The following is a 26,541-nucleotide window of genomic DNA, read 5'->3' as shown; positions in this document are numbered from 1 at the left end:
TATATCCTTTAATATTCTGAAGACAAGCATGAGGCCAGTTAAAGATTTCATGTAAGAATGTGTCTTGACTATTATATTTGCCAACAATGAGATGAAGGATTAATATTTCTGGAGATGTCCATAAAACCTCATTTTTTTCAGTTTGACATATGTAATCTATATTAAATATTGCTAAAATCAATTGCAGCTTATATATTTGTGCTTTCTGCCTTGAGAATAAAGGAAAATGAAGCTTTTAAGTTGTATTCAGTGAAGTCTATCATTCTGTTCCATCATATCATTATGTATCAATAAATATTCATTGTAATAGCTTAATCTTGTTGTAATTATGGTCACAAAGAACAAACTACTAATTTTGGCAATTTTCTTTTCTAAAGAGTCTAGAAATATGTAGGCCATCCTTAACATTCTACCAGAAACTTTCCACTACATAATCAAACTGTCATTATTTTGTTACCTAGTAGTGAATATCAGCAGGCCACTGTAAATGGCTACCTCTTATTACAGTAAAGTAAAAAGTAAAAATTATGCCAACAATTCCAAAGCCAAGACATGAAAGTATTGAGTACTTTTGTCTGAATCTGAAGAAGTGCACACTTGTAGTTCCTTTAGATCACTCTAAGTGATGACAAACTTCAGGTTGTCACACTGAAAGGGCTGCCACAATGTTAACAGGTCAGAATCTGTATGAAAATGTATGTTTACTTTTCACTTTTCAGTTGTTTTAGTCATTCATTCTTATATCTCTTTCCAACCATGTGAAATGCTGCAACTAAATTTGATTTCAACGTAGAACTGTCCCATTGATTCATTTCTAATTTCCAAAATTATGTATGTTGAGAAACATAATACATTAACTTTAGTTATTTTAAGTCAGTATATTTTGAAGTTGTTTCTTATATAGAAATTGCTGCACTATTTATTTCTTTGATTGGCATACAGAGACTTGAAATAAATTATTCTTCAGTAATAGAATTCCATTAAGTTCTGATAGCACAAGCCAACAACAGACGTCAGATATGGGAGCATACTCAATTTGATAAGGAAGTTGAATTAGATTAGTTTTGAGGCAAAATGTGAGATTGAAATATGTTGATTTTTGAGCAACATTTGGAGAACATAAACAAGTTTTAGATTAAGAGATGGACTGAGAGTAGAAAGAAATATTGTCTAGTCAAGTGAGGAGTTATTAAATTGTAGCCAAGATGTTGCTGACTGTGGAATTTGCCATGGATGAAAGGCTACAACGGGTACAGTTACAACCTGTCTTCTGTAAAGCACAGAAAAGAAGCTGGAACACTTAAAAAGTTACAAGTTTATGTTTTCTCTCAGTTAAACTATCATTTTAAACAATGCTACTTACATCTAAGTGAATGATGTTTATAGTATGTTCATTAGAACACTATTTTATTAATGTTATAGTAATTTTCTAGAGAGTGACATATTTCTAGAACTCTTTATGACAAATGTCACTAGGTTTGTAAGTTTGTGGTACAAAATGATGCCAGATGTTTGCATTTTTCTCTTTTTCAACTGGATATCATTCGTTTCAAATATTACAGTATGTTAATGACAGCATTTAAGGTGACAGTGATAAATGTTATTATGTACTACATTGTTATCTTTTCTATATTAGAATCTTAACTCTGCCATAAATTTTATATACACATTGCTCAGGAAATTCTGTGTTACCTAAAGGCTTTTAAGTAAAAATGGCAGAATGATACCAACTAAGATATTTCAATAACTCTTCAGAGTCTTGGGGAAACTCTGAAGCTGTAAATGAAGGTGAATTTATGTGCTCTATGAAGTCAAATTTTTGCACCCACTGACACCAAAGACAAGAGATGCCAAGTAGATTAATAAGTACTGTGAACAACAACAAATTATCTATCTTCCAGCAACAGGTTTTCAGGTTTATATGAAAGTTTTCACACTCTGTGGTGGCCTCATATAAATGATGAACACTCTAGCAATGGCAAAGCAGATAGTAGTGACTTTAGTGAAGCTTATCAAAACCTTTAACTGTCCTAAACATATCACAAATCTACTCATTAAAGTAAATTTAGAAGGGGCATATTTATGTCTCCATCTATAACTCATAGATTTGGTCTCTATGCTAATCCTAATTAACCCATCAACTTAAAACCAAAGAAAGAGCATCACTGTCTGTAAGATAACTTAGACATACAGAATGTGTGAGATCAGATTTTATCATCATCCAATTGGTCTCAGAATTGAATTTTATGTTTGACTCACTTGCTTTATTTTAGACTCCTGACAAATTATGCTGTTAAAGCTCAGAAAGATTTATATTATAAAATAGTCTTGTTTAACTTATATTGTTAAAGTAGAAATAATTGAATACCTTAACAAAATAAATATACAACTTTTAAAATTCTGAATATCTGTGAATGGAAATTATAATAGATGTAGTGACTTTGATTCTTAGCTTCCATTCTTATGTGCAAATAGTTTCCAAAATCACGCTATTTTTATTTTATGTGTATGATTGTTTTGCAGTGTTGTATTTACTTATACCATATGTATGCATGGTGCCTATAAATGCCAGGCAAGAGCATCAGATCTCTTGGAACTGCATTTTTGTCAGTTGTGAGAAATCTGACAATCAAACATGAGTCCTCTGCAAGAGAGTTAGTTCTATTAAATATTAGGCCATTCATCAATTACACTGTTTTTAAAGAGTATTTTCCTCTCTTTTCTTTATTTTTTAAATTTGGAAATTGTTTGTGACTTAGGGCATCTTTGAATGATTCTTCTTTTCCTTACAACCTTTTGACCACTAACTGGTCAGCAAAAATGATGTAAAGTGACAATTTCTAAATTCTTTGTCCTCAATGTTGGTGTCATCTATCTTTATATGTAATATTAGAAGAATCACCATTCCTGTAATTAGAGAGATAATAGAAGACTTCCATAAGCTTTCTGTAATCTGATACTGAACCAATCCATTCTGAACTTTTATTCTTTGGAATTATACTTAATATAGTTTTGGACCAATATCTTTGAAAACAATGCCCATTACTGACCTCAAATCAATGCAAGAGACATCAAATAGTTTATGCAAAAGTGTACTTCCATTTTCTTATCTTATGTACTGCCTATTTAAACTCTACTTTAACAGTAACTTCAAGCTTGTCTATAGAATCACATAGTGAAGAAATATCTGAATAAAACAGTTTCCTACTGACAATCGTATTTCTAGCAGTGCACTTACATGAGTTTTAATTTTGTTAAGGTTTTTTTTTGGCAACTGTTAAAAATGTCAATCTTACCCTCAGTTCAAAAGCATGGAATTTTATGGGTTAGGACAAATTTTGAATAAACAGATAAAATAAACCAATATGGAAATGCAACCAGGCAATCAAATCATAAGGAAAATATTTTAATTCTGATGGCATTTTAATAAAATGATTATATTCAAACAGAATTTTATCCATGAAAATTATGATGCAAGTATACTGCTCTAATATTCCCCCTTAGGATCATAAGCCTTGTCATAAAAAACTATACATTCAAAAATGAAAGAAGCAAAGAAATTCAAAATTGTAAGTAATTAATTTTCTTATAGTTTTAGAGTTATTGTATTTTGTTACTAATGTTATCATTTCTACTTTTACCATAAGTAATATTCATTTAAGCGTAATTGGTATAGAACAAAGTATTATATGAATATTACTAAAATTCCTCCCAAAACTAACCTGAGGAAATGGTTGCTATTATTTTTCTAATTTCCTGCTGAGCAAATAAATTTTAGAGACTATATGTAATTTGTTTAAAAAAATCTAGTAAGTTATCTGTTTAGGGTTAAACTCTGGTATTTATGATGGCAAATCTGTAAGCATATCTACTATACAAATCTGCTTCTCATGCTGTCATATTGCTGGAAGAGCTGGAAAAAGTATCCAGATTTGGTCTAGAATGTAGTTCTTTTTGCAAAATACTCTAGAGAAAAGTTATTACTTGATCTTGTAGGCAGTCAATATTTTCTGCTGAGAAATATGTATGTGTATATATATGTATATATATGTATATATATAATATTCTATGGGAACACTAGAAAATATTCTCAATAATGATCTTCAATTTTGTGACTTGGCCTAGATTTTTAAAATTTTCTATGTGAGTGGAAGTATTGCTCAGGGACAGAGCACATGTTTGATATATATTATACCCTTAGAGTTCTCAAGACAAAGACAATGAGAGAGAGAGAGACAGAGGGAGAGAGAATAAAATATAAGTTATAAGCTAAGGAAATGTATGGTTATCCACACTTGTCTGAACCATATTTTTACTGTCAAACATGAATGCTTAAAACACTGTTTTTCAATTTTCTGTTTTTTTTCTGTTTGGTTGTAATTGTTTTTGTTAGTATATATTTACCTGTTATTGAAAAATGGTCACTTTAATTTTAGTTTTGACACTGAAAACCTGTAATGAACTTTTCTATTTATATGGGTATGGAAAATAAAGACCTATGAAAGAAAAAAAAACCTTGATAATTAAAAATTCAGACAGGTAATTACCTATTATAGGAAAACCAGAGAGAGAAGGTACTAAAGCCTAACTATATAGATCCATTAGAATGTTAAATATAAAATATTTACATTCTTCTAAATTATTTTTAGTAAGTTGTAAATTAAATAAACTGTGAATGTACTGTCAAGAACAGAAAAATAATTCTTGACACCCATATTTTCATTATTTTAGAGCTATATCATTCATAATGAAGCTAAAATTCCCAATGGCATAAAACTAAATTTCAAAATAAGTGAACACATTATCACAGGCAATGTATTTTCTATAAAATTCTAATTATTGGAAAAATTATTTTAACATTAAAAATTTAAACACAAAAAAATCTTAAAACTCATTTTAGTAAAACAAGCTTTAGTTAGCTGTTTAAGTAATTAAATTTTGACTTTTACTTATTTATTTCAAGTAGTCATTTGAATTTCTCTGCATCTTGAATGATTTTTTTAGTAAGATTACAATGATTCATTCAAAGTGTCCACTGACACAAAGTACCAGACCTAGATGTATACTTATTTATATATTGTCGCTTTAAAATATGACACTGTTGGAATAGAGTAAAAATTTTCTGAGATATACTGATGAATGATCTTTAATTCATAATTTATTCAAAACTAAATGGTTTAGAATTAATGTAATTAATGAACACGAATATTACTTTAGTTTATGGAGAAAAAAATTATATTGGGTATATTTGTGTGTATGGGAGAGAGAGAGAGAGAGAGAGACAGAGAGAGAGACAGAGAGACAGAGAGACAGAGACAGAGAGACAGAGACAGAGACAGAATCTCCAAGAAGACACATACATATGGATATGTATTTGGAGAAAGAGACAAAGAAAGGGATAGAGATTTTCTGCCTCAATTAACATTTCCAAATACCTATCTTTATAAATCCCACAAGGGCAAATTATGGCTTCAGCTTTTATTTGATGATAGTTTTGGATACAGACCATTAGTCTCCCTGAAATGCCTAAACATAACTATGTGTAGTACTTCACCTTCTTTTTTTTTTACTTATAGTATATTTTATTTAAAGATTGTGTACTAACTAAAACCTTAAATGTTACATATATTTAAACTATGTATTATAGAGCTTCAAGTAGTCCTTTACAATTCTTTTTTATCTCCATTTTTTCTTTTATTTCTTTTTATTTATTTATTAAAGATTTCTGCCTCCTCCCCACCACCGACTCCCATTTCCCTCCCCCTCCCCCGATCAAGTCCCCCTCCCTCATCAGCCCGAAAAGCCATCAGGGTTCCCTGACCTGTGGGAAGTCCAAGGACCACCCACCTCCATCCAGGTCTAGTAAGGTGAGCATCCAAACTGCCTAGGCTCTTCACCTTCTTAATGAAAAAAAAAAAAATCTCTAATTCCATTAGATAAAAATTCAAGCTCCCACATATTTTCTCTTCTATATATTAAAGAATTTCTTTCCCTTACATGTATTTAATTCGATTTATTCCACCTTCCTAACCTGCATCACAGTCCTGTACACTATTCTAAGACAATTCTAGTCAATTTCAGAATAAAATATATGCTCTTATATTTTTGCTATCACATTTTAATAACTTTTCCAAATTCATCTCTACAGTATTATTTCCTTAGCATTTAGTAAATTATGAGGATAATATTAAGTACATTATTCTGTAGCCAATAATTAGTGTGTACTTCTCCAGAAGTAAACCGGTTTTCTAAAGAAAATACTGAAACCAATTTAATTTTTCTATTTTCTTTATTTATTTAATAAAATTTCCACCTTCTCCCATCCTCCCATTTACCTCCCACTTTCCCCAACTCCCCCAGTTCCCCAGTCCTAAGAGAAGTCAAGGTGCCCTGCCCTGTGGGAAGTCCAAGCTCCCCCACCTCCACTGAGGAAAGGTATGCATCTAAACAGACTAGGCTCCCAAAAAGTCAGTACATGCAGTAGATTCAAAATCCGGTGTCATCATCATTGGCTTCTCAGTCCAGTGCTCCAATATGGGTCTCTGTTTCTATCTCCATCCATCGCCAGATGAAGGTTCTATGGTTATATGCAAGATATCCATCAGTGTGGCTATGGAAGAAGGTCAGTTCAGGCACCCTCTCCTCTGCTGCCTAAGGACCTAGCTGGGGAAATCCCCTTGGGAAACCAACTTATTTTTAATCTACAAGATGCATCACAGTTACAGGTACAAAATTATGAGCGTTTAAGAGATTCAATGTGTCTTTTGATGTTGGTAGAGCAGTAATAACTAGTTATATTTTTGAAGCAAAATTTGTTTTATATTCATTTAAAGAATTCATCAAATTAGAAATATAAAATATATTCTTTTTTCCTTGCATTTGTATTAATTGAGAACATCTCTAAACTCTTCATTCAATTTTGTTTAACAACATATATACTCGTGTAAAGAGCAATATTGGATAATTAAAATATTTTATTATTTATTTTAAAGATATTATGGCACATGTTCAATTATCAGAGGAAGTCAAATTATTCAGATGACTCTGGTTAAAAAAACAAATTACATAGGTAGCATATTAACAAAGCAAGAAACCTTCAAAAGTAAGTATTTAAAAAAGAGTGGTTAAAATATCTAAGCCAACTCTCTGCTCATTAAACTTTAACAGACAAATGCCAGGTTTCAACTATACTTTGTTCTATTATAGGCTTGTCTTGAGTAAATGGCTCATGTTACATAATATTTTAGTGGGGCATGGAATTTATGGCTAATATCACTGTGCACTCATGTGCATCCATAAATGTTCAAATATTTGAAAGATGTTTAGTGATTCAACTGACTCAGAGCTCCCTGAGGGGTGTACATATTGATTGCCTTTTTCTGTGTCATTCAATTCCCAGTGATATGGATGGAGATTTTCAAAATTCATGCTTGTACTTGAAGCTAAAAGAAATGAAATGGAAACTAAAATCATAACATATTATGAAGCATTCAACTTGAAACATATTGAAATCCAGATCTGTAGAGGGCTCTATGGAAATATTAATTTACCACAGCCTTCAAACATTGCAATTTTAAAACTTCATATGGAGGTAAACAGTCTTATTATGTACCATTTACATAAAGAACATTTATGGATAACCTTGGCATTTTAGATATTGCTCAAAACTTGTATAAATGATGCATTGTTCTATGATATATTTTAGTAAGTATGTAATGAAAACTATTTGATTTGTGTGAATTAACTCAATTTATAGAAAATGACACAATTATAATTAAAGAAAAATACAGGGCATATGACCAAATACAAGAACTGTAAAGGTTAAGTGGTATTTAATATTTAATATGGAATATGCATAAACCCCATAGCTTCATGTATTTGAATGATTAATCCTCAGAGAGCAGTACTTGGAAAGGAATAGATAGTTGGGCCTTGTTGAAATAGCTGTAATATCTCACACTTATAATTCCAGAACAAAAGAGGTTTAAATAGGACAATGACTGTGAGTTGGAGACAGTGATGGACTGTGCCTCAGAAACATCTATAAATATCTATATTTATATATTCATATAATATTCAACAAATGCACAATATTTATTATTTTGATCACAGTAAATCTATAGCTCAATAAGAAAACATGCTTCCTCTTTGTCCTTCTGGCCCTATATATTCAAGCCATCTCATGCTTTGTTTTACTTGAGATAGGGTTTCAATTCCAAGGAATTGAACATTTGCCTCTTTTTGGAGTACTACTCAGTGGTAAAAAACAATGACATCTTAAATTTGCATGCAAATGGATGGAAAGCATTATCCTGAGTGAGATAACCCAGACCCAAAAAGATGAATATGGTATGTACTCACTCATTAGTAGACACTAGCCATAAACCAAGGACATTAATCCTAGAGAAGCCAAATAACAAGGTGAACCCAAAGAAAAACATATATAGATCCTCCTGGAAATTGGAAGCACACAAGATTGCTGGGCAAAAGTTGGGATCATGGGGTTGGAGGTAGGGGTGGACGTGAAGTTAGGGGAAGGGAAGAGGGGGAGAGGGAAGGTAAAAGTGAAAGTCTGGGGAGATCTTGGGGAAGTGGGAGGGTGGAGATGGAGGAAGGGCGGATATAGGAGCAGCGAAGAAGATATCTTCATTAAGGGAGCCATTTTAGGGTTGGCAAGAGACTTGGCTCTAGAGGCACGGGGATGTCCCTGGGCAGCAGAGGAGAGGGTGGCTGAATTGGCCTTGCTCCACTATCACACTGATGATTATCTCGAATATCATCATAGAATCTTCATCACAGATGGAGAGAGAGACAGAGACCCTCATCAGAGCAACAGACTGAGCACCAAGGTCCAGTTGAAGTGCAGAAGGAGGCAAAAGATGAGCAAGGAAGTCAGGACCATGAGGGGTTGATGCACCAACTGAGGCAGTGTGCCTGTTCTAAATGGGAGCTCACCAAATCCAGCTGAACTGGGTCTGAATGAGCATGTGATAAAACCGGACTCTCTGTTGCTGACAATGGGGGCTGACTGAGAAGCAATTGATAAAGGCACTGAGACTTGTTTTTACAGCATGTTATGTCTTTTGGGGACCCTAGTCTATATGGATGCACAGCTTCCTAGGCCTGGATGTAGGAGGGAGGGCCTTGGACTTCCCACAGGGCAGGGTTCCCTGCCATCTCTCAAGCAGGGAGGGGGGGCGGAGGAGGGTGAGTGGGGGAGCTGGAGAGGATTGGGAGGAGGGGAGGAAGTGTAAAGTTTTAAATGGAAAAATAAAAACAGAGGCAAATGTTCAATTCCTTGGAATTGGAACCCTATCTCTAAGTATTTAAATATTTTCCTTTTTCTTTTTGTTGTTCCTTTCTGGAAGATACTGTTCTATTATGTGACAGTTTCAGATAACAAGTTTTATACAAAACTTTATGAGATTTCCAGTATTATTTCAACCAACAGTGATCTACAAGTAATCTGGTTTCGCAGACTTTACATATACATATTGAGATTAAGCAGAGGTGTAAATCAGCTGCATGTATGAGGTCCTTTATTTCATCTCCAACAACACAGAAGAATTAAATAGAAATTTAAATTACTTCTCTGAGATAATTACATCAGAAGAAATGAAGTTGAGTACATTCAAAGAAAAATGTTTAAGCAAGCCATTAAATTACCATGCAAACCATCAGGCACAGTCAGTTTTAATTCATAACTGTGCTGCTATTTTCATAAAATGTTACAAAACCATCAGGCACAGTCAGTTTTAATTCATAACTGTGTTGCTATTTTCATAAAATGTTACCTGAGTATTATTTTTTAAATGAATTTGATTTTCCTCTAAATTCACCCACTGACTGAGCAAGATCAACTCTTGTCAGTTCTATAATATAAATAGTTATTTGTTAATAATATAGAAGAAAACACTTTTAATATAATATTTGTTCTATATTGTTGATATTATTCACACAGAATTTTCACACACATATGTACAAACTTGCCCATATTATTTTTAGACTTTCTAGAGCTACCTTACAACAATGGAAGGTGAGTTTCTCAATTTTCTATCAGTAGAACAAATACATGGAATACTTAATAAATAAAAAGGAGATATTTAATTGGGATCCAACTTTTGAAGAGTTCTAGCATATAATCAGTCTCTGCTATATCTCTTGGGCCAGCATTGGTGCAACAGAGGATACAAGTGGCATGTGAGAGTGCTAAAATACTTACTACAATGCCAGCATGAGCAGAAGAGAATAAAGAAGATATCAGATTCACACTATGGCCTCTGAAGCATGGGTCTAATCAATGGATTAAATATACCTGCCTATTTGTTCTACTTCTTAAAGTATCTAACACCTCCAAATGTCACCACTGTTAGAGCACAACTTTAACACATGTGGTTATAGAAGAAAGAATATTAAAAATAGGACAACAGTAAAGATATGCTTCAGAGTGAGTCTTCTTTCTATTCTTGGCTGATTTTTAGAAATCATCTCTATTTTCAAGCCAGGTAATTACTTTTTTCTTTTTGGATTACTTTTCTAAAACAATTATCATATTTTCTAAAATAATAATAAAATATTTCCATCATCACTCTAGCACAACATTTCACTGGAGTTCTATGATTGTGTGTGGAAAAATGAAGAAATTTTCCACTTTTTTCTTTGCAGTATGACTATAACACAACATGACCTTTTCTTTTCATAGTGCTTTGCTGCCTGTACATTAAAACACAATAAATAAAAATAAGGAATAAATAATTATTAGTAGTTGTTGATAAAATTGTGTTTATTGCTATTGGCCTCTAATTCTGTCAATAACAAGTCACAATCAACCAAAACTCATTTTGCTAATGGATAAAATATTGATAGTAATTATGATTCCTTTGAGTCATTTATATATCTATATAAAATATCTTAGTAATTTCATAAAAAGTTTTAAATCATGTTTGTTATAAATTTGGTAATATTAAGTGTATATATTTAAGAAAAGGTCATCAAATATACTATAGTAAGAAAATTTTGTGAATATTAGCTCTATTCTTTATTGTTGCTATATAAATAAATCACTTTTGTCATAAAAAATTGTACTTCCAAACTTAGTATCAGTTTTAAACATTTGCAGAAGAAATAAGACAAATAATTCATAGTTTCATTTTTTTGAAGCAAGTTTTCCCTATGCAAACTATGATTGTTTTGGTATGCTTTGTAACCAAGGTTTGGAACAAATTCATGACTCTCCTGCCTTTCTCATATCTTACATTATCTAGGAGTATGTAATCATGCTAGGGTCATAGCTATGTCTTTAAGTAACTGAATATGTTTTATATATTTTTGAACTTTGTTATTGATTTTATTGAGCTATACATTATTCTCTAATCACCTCCCATTCTCTCCCCTCTTTAATTTAATTTAATTCAATTAATATAATTTCTGTGTGGTTTTTTCAGGGCTAATCTAGCCTTGTGACCGTGACGAACAAGCAGGCCCTTTCCTTGCAATAGAAAAACTTTATTACATTCATCACTTTTTACAATGGAAAATGCTGAAAGTGTATTTGAGATCTTTGATTCAATATGTATCTTGTTTCCAGGAAAATAGGGAGGACAGCCAGTCATTGGTAATGAGACACAACTTAGGAAGTGTTGTGCACTTCAAGGAGATAGAAATTACTCTTAAATCAATGTTTAAAGTATATTTGGATAACAAGAGTTCTCACTTATAAATAATAAAACAAGCTGTTAAGGAGTATCTAATAAATGCCACTGTTTGAAATGAATCAAAATAATGGAGAGAGGAATGCAATTTGAACAAAATTAAAATCCACTGTTGTATATGATTCACATAGCCAAAAAAGTAAACCAAAATATTGATGATTTAATACAGAGCACAAACAAGCAAACATTAGATAATTTATGGAAGCCCAGACCATTGAATTATTAAGCCTGACTGAAGTATTAGTAAGTGCAGTCTAGATTTACTTAAGAGAAATAATCTATAGATGTTTAGTTACAATGAATTTAACTAATGATAACAAATTGAAATTAGGATCTTAAATATATTTCTTTTACTTTACCATGGCTCTCCTTGAGGTCAACAAGTCTAGCTCAATCTATCAGATACTTCCAGCAGTGAATATTTAGTCAGACACACAGAAAACATACTATGTAAGATTACTAAATATCTTAGAGCAATCCTGCATTAAATATTTACTGGGTTCTAAGTGGTTTGTAAGACTACAGAAATTCCTAATCCATCCTGAATTATTAATTCTCTGTATCACATTAGATTTAAACTTAGGTTTTCCTTCTTTTATGAATCAAAGTATAAAAATCAAAACTAGAAATTTTTCTAGGCCGGGCGATGGTGGTGCACGCCTTGAATCCCAGCACTAGGGAGGCTGAGGCAGGCGGATCTCTGTGAGTTCGAGACCAGCCTGATCTACAGAGCGAGTTCCAGGACAGGTTCCAAAGCCACAGAGAAACCCTGTCTAGAAAAACCAAAAAAAAAAAAAAATAGAATTTTTTCTAAAAATTAAATACATAATGAATAAATGTGGATTATTACCTTCATAGTGACCATCAAGGGGTAGATTTGAGAATTAGGTAATGTATTTATAATCCTCTAATAAAATGACACCAATTATCACTAATTGCTAGAGGCATCACAATGAATTTTCTGTGATTCATTTTCAACTTTTAAACAAAATTTATTTTTAATTTGCATTCAAATTAAGTTATTTCCCTATAGTATATCTAAGTGTACTTAGCTTTGGTTGATCCCACTCCTAAATCATTTCTTATCTTTCTAACCTCCTCATCATCTATACCCTTCAACCCCTAGTAGCTTCGTTTCAACTTACATATTGAATGTTCTATTACCCTTCCAATCTTCTTAATTAAAGCCTCTTTGTTCCTTTTCATTAACCCATCTCTAGATTTTTGTCCTCTTCTCACAGTTACTTATACATATCTAAGTTTGAGAAATTTTTAATATAAATACAATAGTGAACAGAAAGCATTTGTCTTGTGTCTGGGTTATTTCACTCAGTATATTGTTTTATTTCTTTTCATCCATTTTCAAATTTTATGATTCCAGTTTTCCTTAGATCTGAGTAAAACAATATATATTTATTATCCAGTCACAAATTGATATACATCAAGGATTACTCATTTTTTTAGTTATTATGTATAGAGTAGCAGTAAACATTGATGTGAAAATTTCTCTCTGCATTGGTCGTATATGAAAATTATTCTTTATCTCTATAATTTAAGTAGCAAGTACATTTACCAACTTGAAAGTCAAGAATATGAGAAGGAAAAATACATGAAATGATAATTTAAATTACCACAACATCCCCTCAATAGTTGACCTAGATATACCAGTTAACTCTATTGGAAAAATAATTGTTGATATGAAAGCATCTTTATTTTGTAACATAAAGTACATATTAGGAAATAATCTCTATGTAAATACTACTGTGGATTGCACCTGCATTTTATACTGCATTCACATATTTTCTCATGGAAAGGGATGAAGTTTTCACTCAGTACTGTCATAGATTGCCAAACTTAGTCCACTGACTAGGTTCTTATCTATTTATGCTTAAAATAAACAGTCAACCTTGAATTCCAGGAACTGCAGAACTGACCCAATAACTTTCTTTATGACAAAGCAAATACTCATACAAACTTGCAGTGTAAATCAGTCCATTATATGACTACCTCCAAATCAGAACAATTACTCCTTATTATAAGACCAGGATCCAGATCATAACTAATCATCTCATAGGAAACATTTTGCTTCACTCAAATTTTGACAGGGTGATAAGACCCCCAGAATCCCTTTCAGAACTATAACTGAGAAAATAATCAACATTGTGCAAAATTGGCATCATCACAGAAGAGCATGGAGGTGGTGCTGTATTTCAGGATATATCATGTCAAATAATACTGTAAGAATTAAAAATATGCCACCTGTAAAATGCTTACTCAGTTTTTTTAAAAAAAAAAAGTCTTTTTTTTTTTAGGTATTATTTTAAGAAGCAACATACAATGGCTTAGCTCAGAAAGGTTCCTCTTTTGTGACCGAAATGTATAACTATAAAGAAATCCACACATGTCAGGATGCATTCCTCATAGAACTAGAAAGAGAAAGATGACTAAATCTCCAAAGCTCAGTTGACAGAGAGGAATTTAAATTTTAGAAACAAACTAAACTATGATATGGGATTTCCCCCTGTATGCTGTTAATATTATTGAATAATAAAGGAACTGTTTTGGGCCTATAGGGTAACAGAGATAGGTGGGAAAATATAACCTGAATGCTGGGAGAAAGGAGGCAGAATTGAGGAAAAGCCACATAAACCCGCCAGAGACAGATGCTGGAACTTTACCTGATAAGCTACAGCCTCGTGGCAATACACAGATTTAAATAATATAGTTTCTGTGTGATTATTTTGGGACTGAGCACCTGGGAATCAACTAGAGGCCTTCTTCCTCTTGCAACAAATTGACACACCAACATGGCTAACTGAATCCATTTAAAAACTCGAGGAAGTTTGAAAGGAAATCTAGACACAAAAATACAGAGTTCAACAGCTTCTTGCTGTTTGCTAATAGTGTGCAATATCTTCTTTAACTGAGGTTTTTCTGACTTAGCGGCAGCAGAAACAAAAAGCCTTGTGAGCTGGCTTTCTGGGCTGTGCTGCCAGTGCAACCTCTGGCTCTTTCAGGAGGCCAAGCATTTAAATGTTATTTGTAAGTAGCATGTTATAAACTGCTTAATGTCTCAACATAGACCTGCTGTGTATTTGGACCTGGGAAATGTGTATGGCTTGCAGAGGCAGTGAACTGACTTCCACTATGTTGGACTGTGCAGAGTAAGCAGGAATGGCTGTACATACCTTAGCAATGCTACATCTTAGATAAGTGTTTAGCATTTTAAGAAGCACTTCTGTTCATCAGAAAATAATTACATATATGCAGAAAAGACAAATCATGATTTTTTTTTAAAAAAAAGACCTCTAAATGGATCACAGTGTTAGATAAATGTGCATAGGCTTGGATGAGAGAAGAAAGAAAGTATAGAGAGTTGGAGAATAAGTAATTTTTTATTTTTTATTTATTTATTTTTTTTGGTTTTTTGAGACAGGGTGTCTCTGTGGTTTTGGAGCCTGTCCTGGAACTAGCTCTTGTAAACGAGGCTGGTCTCGAACTCACAGAGATCGCCTGCCTCTGCCTCCCAAGTGCTGGGATTAAAGGCGTGCGCCACCACCGCCCGGCAATAAGTAATTTTTTAAAAAATCTTTAGACACAGAGTATATTTAGGGAGTAAAGGTAATAAAATAAATATTAAAAAGTAATAGAGTAAAAACAAGCCATGTAAAGATAAATAATGCACAGAGTCTGGATTATATATATTATTGTGTTTACTTTGAATTTTTTGACTGTGAGGGAGCTAAGTACAGATAGACATTTAATTTCACAGGCTTCTAAGGTAAACCAGCATATGTATTTTAAAGGTTTCTTACTTTAAAATTTGAGGCTAAGAATATGTTGTTTTGGAAAAGAGGTTCTTCTTTTGTTTCCACAGATGAGAACAAGTGAAATCTTTCCAGACTAATGTGGTTTGATGTTCCAAGAACCCATTATAGATTGTTGTGGATAACCCCAAAAATTACTTTGCCCAGCAAAAATCAAGAAGCAGTATAGAGAAAATTACACCCATGTTCCCAAATACTGTTTATAAATGTTTGTTTATGTTTAAGGGGGGATATGCTATAGAAATTTGCATTGGTATCGATCTTGGTTTATAGATACAAATTTAAGGTCAATTTTGTTATATATATCACATTATCTTAATCAAGAGCACATATATCTCTCTTTTAAATATGTAATATATAATTAAGAACTATAACTAAATAGAGTCATGAATAATATTCAAGCTTGTAGTCATGCTAGTTAGATTTTCTAGATATATAGATATCTTCATGTCTTTCAGAGTCCTTCATGATGTGGCATTTAAATGTTTTAAGAATTTAGGACTTATCATAACAATGAGACACATCTGCCCCTGGCAGCACCAATTACGTCAAGAGGAAAATGGGCATCAAAGCGGCACCCCATGAAGCCATTTGGGCAAGAAACTGCTCTTGTCTGGACTGCTTGATGAACTGGACATGGAGGATCCACAGGGAAATGACTGCTAAACTTGCCTAAAGGTGAGACAATATTCCAGGGTTCCTGTTTCAGGAAAGAGTCTACTAGACATTCTGCAGGACATAGGAAAAAGTGACTGACAAACTGCAAGTCTTTGAAATTTCCTGCTTTGTGGAAAAGTCTGCTAGATACTGTAGGCCAGTAGGCTGAAGATGGATACCCAATGGTACAGAAGAACTTTGAGTGACTATCAAGGCAGCGAGATGTCTCTGTCATTTCTAGTGTTTTGAAAGTTGCTTACAATGAACCTCCTGTTTACTTTAGGTAATATTATATCCCTCTGGAGTCTTTGATGGAGTTGAAAAATTGATAGTTATAGTTTTCCTTAGTTATGATAAAAAATAAAGTATATATGTAAATATTTTAAATATAAGTCTTGCTTGATACCTTTTTCACATGTAATTTTATTATGTTAAAGTTAAAAACTTTCCTTTTTATTTAAACAGAAAAGGAGAGGTGATGTGGAATTCCCCTCTATACGCTTTGCATATCATTGTTTAATAAAGGAACTGCTTTGGGCCTATAGCAGATCTATAGGGTAACGCAGATAGGTGGGGAAACTAAACTGAATGCTGGGAGAAAGGAGGCTGAGTTGAGGAGAAGCCATGTAGTCCCACCAGACACAGACGGGGAAACTTTACCTGGTAAGCCAAAGCCTCTTTTTGATACACATATTAATAGAAATGGGTTAAATTAAGATGTAAGAGTTATCCAATGAGAAGTTAGAGCTAATAAGCCAAGCAGTGATTTAAATAATATAGTTTCTGTGTGACTATTTTGGGACTGAACAACTTGGAACAAACAAGTGGCCTTCCTCCTATTATAATAAAACATTTGTTTTATGGTAATTTTAATGACTTTCAAGTCTCAACTCTATCTAATCCTCTAATCATCATCACTATATTTCTTTATTCTATTACTTTACATTGATATGAGTGATTACTTATTAGTCTTTATTATCAAGTAAATAAACAGAAAATGTGATGTCAAAGTTCTCCTTGTAGTTTTAAATCATTAATCTTTATGCTTGGAGATTTATAATTAGGAATTTATGAAAGTAGAAGGGAAATACTTTTCTTTTCCTAAAATGTTAAATATTTATCAAAATAATTTGTATAAGATGTGTACCAAAAAAAAGACACTCTAGTTAAACAATGACATTCCAGTTTGTAAAGCTCTTCCATTAAGTTCTTTTTTCTCCCCATCCTCATATTTGATTCTCCACAGACTCTCCAGGCTAACAGACTCTCCTTCTTTATGCCACATGATTCATACAGTCTTTCTACAATGTATTTACTATGGACTATCTTTCAATTAGATAGCACAGAACCTAGAAATTACTATAAGATGTACATTAAGAAATGTTCAGTCTCCTACTGTCATGGGAGTCATAAAAATCTGATCTTTCTTCAGAATTTCTGCCATGTTGATGTCTGCCTGTTGTTGGGGAATATTAGTTCTAGATGTGAAATATCGTGGGATATTTGTTTAATATCATGCTGCATTATTCATGTTGCATTTGGCTAACTCTGTAAAACTAAGTTACTCTGCTTACCTAAAACACTTAATTGGTTTTATAAAAAATGGCCAATACTAGGCCAGAGAAGGATAGGTGGGGCTTCCTGTCAGAGAGACTAAAATTCAGAAGAGAGGAGCAAGAAAAGCAGAGAAGAGAAAGACTGCAGGTTCCAGCTACCTAGACACAGAGCCAACCACAGAGTATGAATGCAAGAAAGGAATATAGAATAAAAAAAGACAAAAGTCCAGAGGCAAAAGCTAGATAGTGTAATTTAAGTAACAAAAGGCACACTAGAAATAAACTTAGCCAAGCCCAGACATTCATAAGTAAGAATAAGTCTCCTCTCTGTGTACTTAATTGAGAGCAGGGTAGAGGGACCCCAAAGAGTAAATAGTAAACAAACAAAATAAAGAAATAAAGCATCACAAAAACAACTACAGCCTTCTATATAAAGTGCTAACTATACTTCTAATAAATATCTTACCTTTAACTAACAATCTACCTTGGTGTCCTTGTTTGAATTCAAACCTGAAATTTTTCATTATGTGTAGAAAAAGCCACCATCTTTTGTCAGTCTTTTTAATGTCATAAGATCAACATGATATTCATAGAATATGATTGTAATGGCATTTAGTTTGTGTTATAATAAATAAGATTTCCTGAAAATCAGAAACTAAAACAGTTCCAATGGTCAGCCTTACAGACCAGGCAGTGGTAACACACATCTTTAATCTCAGTAACCAAACTAGTTGCCCTAAAAACCAGGCAGTGCATGCCTTTAATCCCAGTTATGCATGCTTTTAATAAAAGAACTATATCAGACACAGAGTTGTTCTGAGATTCTTGGAGTGAGGATTGCCATTTCAGTTTGAGGAAGAGATAAGAGCAAGCTAAGAGATAGCTGGCTGATTTGCTTTTCTGACTTCAGGCTGAACCACAATTTCTTTCTCTGAGTTTTTGCTTATCATGCTTCATATGATACCTCCAGGATCTTCCCAAAATGAAAAATAAAACTGTAAAGTAGTTGACGATGAGTTTAACGTCTTGCAAAAGGTTTCTAAGATTTCAGATAATTTAATTGACAAGGAACTTCTTCCTACTTGCTTCGTACTAATTTCCCTCTAGCTACTTAATGATTGAAGACACAGATCTGAGTTTATTGTTAGACTTTGTTCTTCTCACCAAATGAACATGAAATATACATATATATATACATATATATGTACACACATATATACAAAATATACACATAAATATATGCATATGTGTATGTATATGTTTCTCTTTTTGGAAAAACACAGTGCTATAGGAATATAGTAATTGTTTCTATATTTTATTGGCCCAAGTCTTTCCATGGTAATATTTCTGTAAGGAAAATATGAGTAATTGTTTGTTGATATATAATATATAAATTCAAATGAGAGCACCATAGATTATCAGTTTCCATGTAACAGTTGATCATCATAGACATTGCCAAAGCCTTTAAATTATGTACTGACTCAGATTTAGAAGTCATTAACTGAATCCTAACAATTACTACCAATGTTTTCTAGAAAAAACAATAAAAGAATTATAAAATTGCCCAATCAGTGACAATAGAAAATCCCATATTCAAAAAATAGTCTATAAATATGACTAACACTATTGTACAGCTAAAGTCCTGAGAATAATCCACTTAATACATATTAAAGTGGTATGCAAATAAGCCTACAAATGTTTTCCTCTTTTCAACTGCTTTGAGTAATATATAGTTTCAAGCCTTTTAAAATATCAACTTATTTTACTTGGAATTTTATGGCTATTGTTTTCTGTATTTCAGAACAGGAAAAATAGCTGAAATGAATATGAATGATTTTATTTTGAAATGCCCTCAATACTATGCCACACGCAAAGTGAAAACATCTGTTTCTTAGAGATATAATGGCAGATTTGATGCTCCAAAATGAGACGATAGACTGGCTAAGGGATTAGAAAATTTTGATGAGAGATTTAGTGTTTTCAGTTAGGGAAAATAAAAGGGTTGTAATAATTTAGTCATTTGATTTCTGTTGCCAAAGATCAAAGAATTAATTTTTCAAATGAAATAATCCAAATTGAACAGTTTAATCAGTACCTTACAGAAAAATACTTGAAAATAATATTTTGAGTATCAAAGTTATTTTTAAAAATAACAGTCAACATTGATCTTTTAGAAAACTGTGAGACACCATAATAATCATTTGAATTTAGGGCTAAGAGCTAGTTTGTTATATGTAATATTTTTTCTCTATAATAAAAAACAAAACAATTAGTCCTTGTAACAAGTAGGAGTGGATATCTGGAAAGTCAAGAGAATATCAAACTATAATAAAAAATATATTATTATTTGGAAATGAACATTTTAAAAATATCTGTATTTAGAAGTGCTAAGTATTTTTAAATACTGTTATGCTATATTGTGGAAAATTAGAAGTCATGCTCTTTTGCATTTAAAAAGCTCAATTAAATGTTAAAGAAAGTTTGGAAATCAAATTGAATAAGTGTGCTAAGTGTTTAGTAAAAGTGAAGACTACATTGTGCTAAAATCTAAGAAGCTACTACAAAACAAGGATACTTCATCAACATGAATTCACGGTTCAGGTACAGAAATTATACTTTTATACACGGAGAGATTGCAAAGAACTTTGTGGAAGAAAGTTCTACAAGAAGGTTTCACAGCAGATTTGCACTAATAAAATCAAATTTAACTGAAAGTTATAACAAAAATTTTGTGTTTTAATTTGAATGAAAAAGGTAATTAGTAGGAACCATATGATAATGTCAGCATAGATAAGGTAATAGGTATAGGATGATTTTTATTTTAAATATATTTTTCTTGTAAAATATAATTCTTAAAAGTTTTCACAAAGTGACTGTAACAGACAGAATAAAACAAACTGCCAAATATTTCAAAATTTAAGAGGAAATGAAAGATAAAATAAAAAAGGCAATCAGAGGCATACTGTTGTTTCAAGAGTGGTGTCTATTTTCAAATAACGGGTTTCAAAGTAACCTAAATATTTATGGGAGGAAATTGTATAAGAAATAAAAAAAAATGTTAAAAATGTTTGGACAGTTATTTAAGAATTTAAGAATTGGTTTAGAAATTTAATAATAGAGTATCATAGCTTCTGAACAATATCTAGAGTTCTACTCAAGTTTAACACCGTTAATACACGCCAAGTTAAATCTTTGCTACAATTTCATAGGTATGTTCCTTCAACTGTGGTCTGTCTAGAATACTAGAGGAAAAGGTTGCCTAAACATGAAAACTTATAGGGAACAAAGACAATAATCAAATAAGATGATAACATTAGATGTATGTATGTAATAGGCAAAATAGAGAATGGAGATTTTAGAGAATCAAATCAGAGGAAAGTTCAAGTTAACTTTATGGTATAATACAATATCAATAATAAAGATAAGAAAATAAAAGTTGAGGACTCTGTCCAAAGACATTGTACACTTTAATTATGTTAAAATCAAACCCAGTAAGCACACATGTATAAATATAGGGACAAAATAATCAATAAATCAGCAAGTAACAATATGATACAAAATATTTACTTGTACTGATGACTACTTTTACAGATGTGACACTCAACATGTGCAAGCATGTTTTGAATAAGTACAGGTTGAGCTTGGAAGGCTAATCCCAGAGGATTGAAACTTTCTCCCATTTTTTTGGAGAAAAATTATCTGCTCCTGTAGATCCCTAATCAAAATTTCAGTTATTGTTATATTTAATAAATACAAATATAATCCATGGAAAAATAAGTTATGATACTGCAAAATGCTTCAGAGTGTTCTGCAACAGAATGTTCTTAGAAGTTCATATCTAAGAAAATTATGAATTTCCTCCGTGTCTGTGGTTATGTCCCCCTTTTCATTTCTGATCTTATTTATTTGCTTGTTCTCTCTCTGTTGTTTAATTAGTTTGGATAGGGGTTTGTCGATCTTGTTGATTTTCTCCAAGAACCAACTTTTTGTTTCATTGATCTTTGGACTGTTTTCTGTGTTTCTATTTTGTTGATTTCCACGCTAAGTTTGATTATTTCCAGTCTTCTGCTCCTCCTGGGTGTGTCTGCTTCTTTTTTTCTAGAGCTTTCAGGTGTGCTGTTAAGTCCCCAATGTAAGCTTTCTCTGTTTTCTTTAAGTGGGCACTTAGTGCTATGAACTTTCCTCTTAGCACTGCTTTCATTGTGTCCCATAGGTTTGAGTATGTTGTCTCTTTATTTTGATTGAATTCAAGGAAGGTTTTAATTTCTTTCTTAATTTCTTCCCTTACCCAGGGGTGGTTCAGTAGTTGTCCCATTTTTTATTCAAATCCCAAAATTAAACGTTCAGGTGACTACCTAAAGGGAAAAAAAAATCTTCCAAATCTACCTGGCTTGCTGAGCTTCAAAGAAAGTACCTTGGAGATACCAGCACAATAAGGAGAGTAACACATTATTGCTCTAACATTGTTGTCACTCAACTCCTTTGTCTTCATTCAAGCTGGGAGTAAATGAGTACACAAATGATAGGAATGAGAAAGAAGATAGGCAGTGACAAAGAAGTCTTTTCACTTTCATTCAGACTATAGTTGTTCTCAGTTAATCAGGAAATTAGTCAGAAAGGAGCTACTTTTGAAAATCACCTCAGGCAGATATAAAGAAATCAAAAATATATTCCTTGGAACATTTCAGTCAGTTCTGTTTCTGCCATCTTCAGTTTAGCACTTTGGTGAACATAAACTCTAACAAACCAGGCCATTTGTGTAAAGCCTCAAGGCATCTTAGACATAGCCTTTACCAAAGAGGGGAGGTATCTCAAAAATTTCTATATGAATACCCCATGTTAATGATAAATAAGAAAGAAAAAAGAGGAGTTTAAGTATAACAACCAATGAGTGCTCATAATTTTATTTTAAAATTACTGACTAAGCATGTTACAAGAAATTGTATTATTTCATTTAGTTGAAAATAAATTTTCCTACTATTTATTCAGTCAGAGTGGCCTTGTTTTGAAATGCATTTTCCTCTTTTTTTTTTTATTTTATTTTCGAGACAGGGTTTCTCCATAGTTTTTTGGTTCCTGTCCTGGAACTAGCTCTTTTAGACCAGGCTGGCCTCGAACTCACAGAGATCCGCCTGCCTCTGCCTCCCGAGTGCTGGGACTAAAGGCGTGAGCCACCACTGCCCAGCTACATTTTCCTCTTAATTAGCTTTATCTGCCAGATATCAGCTACCTAAAAAGTGAATGAACTGTGGGGTGTGGCATTTCCTTTTATTATGCTATCTGAATGCCACTAAATGATCTGGGAAATATCATATTCAAGAATCGACACAAAGACTTTATATTTCTAACTTAAACTTCTATTTAGAATATAAAAATAGGTCCGATTTAGTGAGATCTCTTAAGTCTCCTAAATTTAAAATCTATTAAAGTCATTGAAAAACTCTCTTTTAATATTTTAGAACCTATAAAACAATCAAGCATTCATGAAGGCATAAGATAATGTATTGTTATTAATTTTTATGGATGTGGTATCTAATTAAACTGAACATAAAAGGTATAGTTTAGAATTAATTAAAAATCTAAATAGGTGAAGTTCATGGGTGCAAAAGATTAATTAATCTTTTATGGAAACATTTGTCATAAATTAAAAGTTAATGAATATTCTGACACTTAATATATTTAAGGTTATATCTTCTCAAATTTAACATCCAAAATACTCATCAAAATGCATGCATAAATGTAATGGACCTAAAACAAAGGACATCAGAGGACAGATCTCACTTTTATGGTATATGGTAACCTTATTATATCAACATATGTGTAATACACTAGTTAAACATCTTTAATTATGCATTTTAGCATAATAATGAAGAGAAATAGTTCCAAAAAATATTAATTAAAAATTTTAAAAAACCTTCATTATAATGAACTTGAAAATAAAAATCATCCACTAGCAAAAATTTGAATATAATTCTCTCATTCTCTGTCTCTGCCTCTGTGTGTAGCACAGACAATAAAGACAACATTGAACAAATGGGACCTCCTAAAACTGAGAAGCTTCTGTAAAGCAAAGGACACTGTCATTAAGATAAAAAGACAACTTCTGACTGGGAGAACCCCACAACAGACAAAGGTCTGATTTCCAAAATATATAAAGAACTCAAGAAACTAGACCTTAAAATGTTAATTAACCCAATTAAAAATGGGGTACTGAACTGAACAGAGAATTCTCAACAGAAGAAGATCAAATGGCCAAAAGACACTTAAGGTCATGCTCAACCTCCTTAGGGATCAGGGAAATGCAAATCAAAACAACTTTGAGATACGATCTTACACCTGTCAGAATGACTAAAATCAAAAACACTAATGATAGCCTTTGCTGGAGAAGATATAGAGTAAGGAGTACACTCATTCATTGCTGGTGGAAATGCAAACTTGTGCAACCACTTTGGAAATCAGTGTGGCAGTTTCTCAGGATATTTGGGATCAACCTACCCCAGGATCTAGCAATAGCACTCTTGGGAATATACCCAAAAGATGCTCTATCATATTACAAAAGGATTTGTTCAACTATGTTCATAGAAGCATTATTTGTAATAGCCAAAACCTGGAAACAACCTACATGCCCCTCGATGGAAGAATGGATAAAGAAAGTGAAATATGTACGCATTAGAGTACTACTCAGCGGTAAAAAACAATGACATCTTGAATTTTGCATGCAAATGGATGGAAATAGAAAGCACTATCCTGAGTGAGGTAACCCAGACCCAAAAAGATGAATATGATGGGTACTCACTCATAAGTGTGTTCTAGCCATAAATAAAGGACATTGAGCCTATAATCCGTGATCCTAGAAAAGCTAAATAAGGTGAACCCAAAGAAAAACATAGTTATCTTCCTGGATATTGGAAGGAGACAAGATTGCCAGGCAAAAATTGGAAACTTGGGGGTGGAGGTAATGGGAGATGGGGAGAAAAAGTGAGAAGGCAGGGATGGGGAGAGCTTGGAGGAATGGGACGGTTGGGATGGAGGAAGGGTGGATATGGGAGCAGGGAAGTATATATCTTAATTAAGGGAGCCATTTTACGTTTAGCAAGAGACTTGACTCTAAAGGTGTCCCCAGGTGTCCATGGAGATGTCCCCAGCTATATCCCTGGCCAGCTGAGGAGAGGAAGCCTGAAATGGCTTTATCCTATAGCCATACTGATGAATATTTTGCATATCACCATAGAACCTTCATCTGACGATGGATGAAGCTAGAAACAGAGACCCACTTTGGAGCACTGGACTGAGCTCCCAAGGCCCAAATGAGGAGCAGAAGGAGAGAGAACATGAGCAAGGAAGTCAGGACCGCAAGGGGTGCACCCACCCACTGAGTCAATGGGGCTGATCTAATGGGAGCTCACCAAAACAAGCTGCACTGGAACTGATCAAACCGGACTCTGAACGTGTTGGACAAGGAGGGCTGACTGAGAAGCCAAGGACAATGGCACTTGGGTTTTGATCCTACTGCATGTACTGGCTTTGTGGGAGCCTAGTCTGTTTGGATGCTCACCTTCCTAGAGCTGGATGGACTGGGAGGACTTTGGACTTCCCACAGGACAGGGAACCCTGACTGCTCTTTGGACTGGAGAGGGAGAGGAAGGGGGATGGGGCGAGGGGAAGGGAAATAGGAGGCAGGGAGGAGGTGGAAATTTTTAAGTAAAAATAAATAAAAAAATAAAAAATAAAGTTTCTACTTTCTCTCTGTCAATCTTTTGCTTGTAGCTAGTGCCATTTTATTAACAATTATATTTGGTTTTGTGTTTTAAATGGACCATTCTATTATTCTTTTTATGAACTTTGGTCTTCTGGGTGGATTAAGTTTTAAAATTTCAACATTCTAAGGACATAGTGACGTTAAAGACAGTTCATAAAGACATTTGAAAACTCTTGGGAAAGTATATTGATTTATAGTCTGATACTGTTATTTTACTTTTTCCTTCAAACATTAATGCTAATTTACTTTGATATTCTAGTAAAATTCCATTTTTAGGAAATTCTCACACTTCATAAAAGTGTGTAAGGGCATCAGATGTAGCTCAAGACTTTTTGGCAGAGCCTAGTTCATCTAATTATTCTTCCAATGTCAGATTTGACCCATGAAACCACAGTAAAATAGTTCATAGTGAAAATTATATATATTTAGTCTATTGGTAAAAACAGCCTTATGCTGGTACCTTGAATGAATATTTGTTAATGGCTTAATGTAATATCATTTGTTAGAAGTTCAATGTTACTATTGTTCATTCAATCTGAAAACATGATAAGTAACCCAAGATATAATGCTAGGAAGTTTGTCATATAAAAGAATAGTTACTTAATACTTGTGGTCAACTATTTAATTATGGAGAGAATTAAAATTTGGTAGAGTGTGTAAATCATCTTTATATTTTATTTTAATGCTTCTGGAAAGCTAACATTACTCAGAAGCGCCTGGAAATTGTGATACATGCCTTTCATCCCAGCACTCGGGAGACAGAGTCAGCTGGATCTCTGTGAGTTCGAGGCCAGGCTGGACTACAAGAGCTATTTCCAGGACAGGCGCCAAAGCTACAGAGAAACCCTGTCTCAAAAAACCAAAAACCAAAAAAAAAAAAATACTCAAAAAAAGAAAAACATTACTCAAAAGACTTAATTCTCATATTATTCTCAGAATTAAAGATTTTCACATTGAAATTTGATATTCTACAAATTTGTTCCTCAAAGAGTAATATTTTGTTGATTATAAATTAGTAGGATTTTTTTCAA

General features: G+C 32.9%; 1 protein-coding gene across 1 annotated transcript in view; it reads right to left on the bottom strand.

Moving 5' to 3' along the window:
- Positions 1 to 26,541, bottom strand: part of LOC102002740 (protocadherin-11 X-linked) — a 766,031-nt gene that overhangs the window by 374,324 nt on the left and 365,166 nt on the right. The gene's annotated exons all lie outside the window — the stretch shown is intronic.

The sequence above is a fragment of the Microtus ochrogaster genome, unplaced genomic scaffold, assembly GCF_000317375.1.
Source record: "Microtus ochrogaster isolate Prairie Vole_2 unplaced genomic scaffold, MicOch1.0 UNK93, whole genome shotgun sequence".
In the NCBI taxonomy this organism is placed as follows: domain Eukaryota; kingdom Metazoa; phylum Chordata; class Mammalia; order Rodentia; family Cricetidae; genus Microtus; species Microtus ochrogaster.
Note: the sequence above shows the minus strand (reverse complement) of the source record. Positions and strands in the feature narration are given on the sequence as shown.